The sequence below is a fragment of the Cyprinus carpio genome, chromosome B22 (genome assembly GCF_018340385.1).
Source record: "Cyprinus carpio isolate SPL01 chromosome B22, ASM1834038v1, whole genome shotgun sequence".
Classification (NCBI taxonomy): Eukaryota; Metazoa; Chordata; class Actinopteri; order Cypriniformes; family Cyprinidae; genus Cyprinus; species Cyprinus carpio.
Genome location: NC_056618.1, coordinates 20421894 through 20426118, shown reverse-complemented (window position 1 = coordinate 20426118; position 4225 = coordinate 20421894). Strand labels below are relative to the sequence as shown.

At 37.9% G+C, this 4225-nt stretch overlaps 1 long non-coding RNA gene across 2 annotated transcripts; it reads right to left on the bottom strand.

The window, feature by feature from the left end:
• Positions 1 to 968: 968 nt before the first annotated feature.
• On the bottom strand, positions 969 to 2916 carry LOC122141781. 2 transcript variants are annotated; one of them, XR_006158096.1, is made up of 3 exons: positions 2324 to 2916; positions 2165 to 2235; positions 969 to 2044 (listed from the first exon to the last, which is right to left on the bottom strand). It is a non-coding gene; the product is annotated as an uncharacterized LOC122141781 (long non-coding RNA). The 2 variants fall into 2 exon arrangements; XR_006158097.1 differs by having other exon boundaries at positions 969 to 2235; positions 2324 to 2417; positions 2515 to 2545.
• Positions 2917 to 4225: the final 1309 nt, after the last annotated feature.

The window sequence follows — 4225 nt, the reverse complement described above, 5'->3', positions numbered from 1 at the left end:
CCAAGCTGGAACCATCCAATTCGTCATCTTTCGGCTAATTTCACAGAAATGTTTCCTTATTTACCAAAGTAGGACGTGGTCCTGAAAAAAAGTCACACACCATAGCTTAAATTACAAAGTACAGAAAAAGTCTGAACAAGTCCTTGCAGATGCAAAACTCACCATAAAAAATTCTAAAGCATCCTAGGTTGTTGGCAGGGTTTTGCTATTTGGTTGCTAGGGTGTTTTGGGTGGATGTTTGGTGGTTACCTGCTGGCCTGAGTCAAAAAGAGTTCACAAAGAGTCTATCTATGATATTCTTGCCCATAGATATGGGTCAGGTCCCTCTTTCAATGTAAGTTTATGAGATTTTTTTGGCCATTCTAGGTCACATAAAAAAAAATAAAAGCACGTCTCCTCATGATTCGTCATTCATTTCTGTATAAAATGGTGTGGAGTGAAACTAGAAACGGTCTCTTTATATTCAAAATATCTGTTGCCAATAAACTGAATCCTCATCCAAAAAACCGAATCATAAATAATAATTACCCGTCAATACATAAGCATTAGCCTCTATTCTCAATTATACTTCTGTGTCCTGTTTTCATCCATATAAATATTCCGCATCGACGTGCAGTACACATGCAAACCGCAAATCTGTAGTGTCCACGGGCATGTGGCTTGTGTAACCCGCAGACCACGGCAAAAGCCGTGATGGCGGCAAATAAATATAAAAGAACAGATAATTTATTTCAAACTACAAAAAAAGAGATGACAATGGAACAGCAGAAGATGGCATTCTTTCAATCTCCACAAGGACTTGTACCATGGCAGAACAACTGTTTGTCGCGGACAACAAAGTGATGTAATGCTACATTTTTAATAAATGATAAGACACTTGTTCTTTGCTTTGCTTTAATTTTAACATTACAATATATTAAAGTGCAAAACACACACACAAAACTCAAATACATACAGAGGGAGGGGTACTAGCAGACCAATCACCATAGATTTGACACGCTGTGACATTTTTGGAGAGGTGCACATCAGGCTACACCACAGCCTGCACATACTACACACAACCTACGGCAAAGTTTTGACAGAAGTATAAATCAGCTTTAAGTATCTATACAGAGATTCTTGTGTAGAAATTGTTTTGGGCCTTTCACACCAACTTTTAATACTTTAGGTGACCTTTTGTTACTTTGTGACCTTTTGTGGATGCTTTTATCCAAAGTAACTTAGAAATGTGGCAATATTTCAACTGAGCAATAGTAATAGTTATACCTGTCTTTGTAAGCACAGGTTTATAGAATTAGTTCAGGCCCCTGAATTCAACCCAGTGTCATTTTAGGAACAAGAAGGATGTCGAACATGTTAGGTAAATGTTAATCACACCTTCACAAGTCAAGGCTAGCTCATGGATTAGAACAGTGACATGCGAATATATGCAAATCTACAGTGCCCCCTTGTTTTTGACCTTAAAACCTGGAATGGACAAGAGTCATCTGTGGGGATCTCTGGGGCATCAACGGTCTCCTCTGGGGTGTCAATCTGTGATCGCACCAGCTGCCCTTTTTGCCGTTATGTATTCATTCCTCCCGTCCCCGAAGGCGTAAAAATGAAAAAGAGAAATGAGGAGAATAAAGTGACAGATTAATTTATTGACCAAGCATCCTCCTCTAGGCTCACAGCTCTCTGTCTATCGCTGCCCCAGGTGTCTTCGTTGCCAGCCGCATGATGGTCTGATGCCAAGTGACTGAGAGGTGATGCACAGGCAGAAATTGAGAGTGATGGCCATTCATCACACGGGGCTAAAAAACAGCACCTCTTACCTCCTGAGACAGCACCAGGTGATGGGAAAGAGAGTACCAGGCTGAGTTTTTTTTACATTGTCTGGCCCATATATCCCATAATGTCTTTGGCTTTGTTAGGCATCAGGCGTGCAGGGGGAGCTGGGTCATCTTTTTCTCTGAGTGCTTCCGTATCCTGTTTTCAGGTTTCCATTACGGCAGTATTCTCCATCTCGAGCTCTTGTATATTTCACACCCTTGTCTTCCTGCTGCTTTAGGATGATGAAGAGGGTCATGTGGTTACCACATGGACCATGGTTTGATGGACAGTATCTGCTTAATGCAGGAAAAGAATGATATATCATACTGCCAAGCTTTTAAATAATGTTTACCCGTTTGACAGGTACTGCTCACTGGGATAGACTTGTCTTTACAAATTCTGTTGTCAATCTTCTATTACTGCCTGATGGGAAATAAATTCTGGTCGCATTAAAAAAAAAAAAAAAAAAAAAAAAAAAAAAAAAGGAAAAAAAAAACCCCCAGTTACTTACCTCTATGCGTATCTTCAAAAAAAAAAAAAAAACTATCATGAAAGTGGTACATACACTTGCGATGTATTCCAAATCTTCAGAAGACATATGATAGCTTTGTTTGAGGAACAAACCAGAATTTAAATTTGAGATGTAATGGAAACAGCACCAGATAATTTCTTTGTTATTGTATACTATTGTATTGAGCATACTTGAACGATTTGGTTCTGTCCATTGGATGGAGGCAGATCTGATTGCAGGCTTGAAGTAAATTATAAAAAGGATGGGGTTTATGAGGAAAAAATTACTTGAAAAGTCCAGAGAGAAGTTATGACATTTTGATGAAAAATTACAAGCAACAAAATTACAATGAGATCAAAACAATCATTTAGAAAATAGATTTGATGGTGACTTTTAGTTATGCAAACTAACTCTCAAATCTTATCTGACTTTGGCATTTTCAAACTTTGTGTTTTGCAATTGTTTACAACATGTGAGAGCCAATATAATTTGTGGGATTTTATCTATCAGGAATTGTTCAATGCCAAAGGGACAATTTCTAACCTTTGACATGGAGGTTTAGGTCAAATTCACACTCAATATCTCAATGAGACACATCCCAATAATAGATAGATAGATAGATAGATAGATAGATAGATAGATAGACAGACAGATAGATAGATAGATAGATAGATAGATAGATAGATAGATAGAATCCTCTGCAGCCTTGGCTATATAAACTGAAATGGAAAATCATTTCAAAATTTGATGAATGACTATAAAGAAAAACACTTTTTAGAATATGTACTTATGACCAGGAATAAATGTTAAAAAAATATTTTGCATCTCAGTCATGAACATCGCTGATCTAAAACTCTATATTATAGAATTAAAAATAGCACATAATTTTGTAGTATTTTACTCCATTGTGCATCTGAACATGTACTTTGTCTTTGAATAATGTGAATTATTAAAATTCACATTAATAAGTCACAGCAGAGTAAGGCAGAAGCCCTCATATCTCCCATTGGGCCTCATTCATGATAAACAAGCAGAACAAATTTCTCTGTGAATCGTTCACAAAAAAAAATATTACGTAATTCAATGATTAATGTGTGAATGGTTTTACAGATGATTTATGGATGAATTTGTTCTGCTTGTGTTTTCTTAAGGAGGTCCGACAAGTTGCCACATCACTCCCACAAGGATACAGAATCCGATAGTATGGTACAGTATACTACTAATTCTCCAGGGCACAAGAGTGCAAAGCTGATGAAAGGAAGGATGATGCCTTGCTCTAGGTTCAGCGATTTCATTTTTGAACTGTAGGTCTTGCAATAGATGCTGAGACGTAGCAGCCGTACAGACAAGAGGCAAAAAGTTTGACATCCACTTCTTCTGAGGCTCAATCAAGACATGTGGCTGTAAGCAGGCTGTAAGCAGGAGAGAGAATGAAAGAGGGTGAGTGAGAGAAAGATACATAACCTGTCCAAGTCATGATGGATGAGTCCAATTGCACCCCCTCATCAATCAGCAAATGCTGCAGTACTGTAACAAAAAAAATAAATAAAGAAATAAAGAAAAAATAAAAATGGAAGGAGAGGGGGGAGCCCATGCAGGGTTTCAACTGAGAACAGGGAGGATGTGGTGAATGGGGAATTTTATGGCATCCATCTATTTGAATCGTCACACCCTGATTGCTTCCTTTCTCTCACAAACACACACACACATTTGATTTCCATGGCTATGTTCGAAATAGCATACTAACATACTACTTTTGCTATTCCTGCAGTATCCACCTTATTTTTCCCAGAGCGGGTGCGGCCATTTGTAAATGTAATGTGCGAGGCTTCTGGTGTCATCAGTTTCCAGCTATTTTAGCTGTACAAAATAGCTCATTTTGCTGATTGATATAGCAAACTT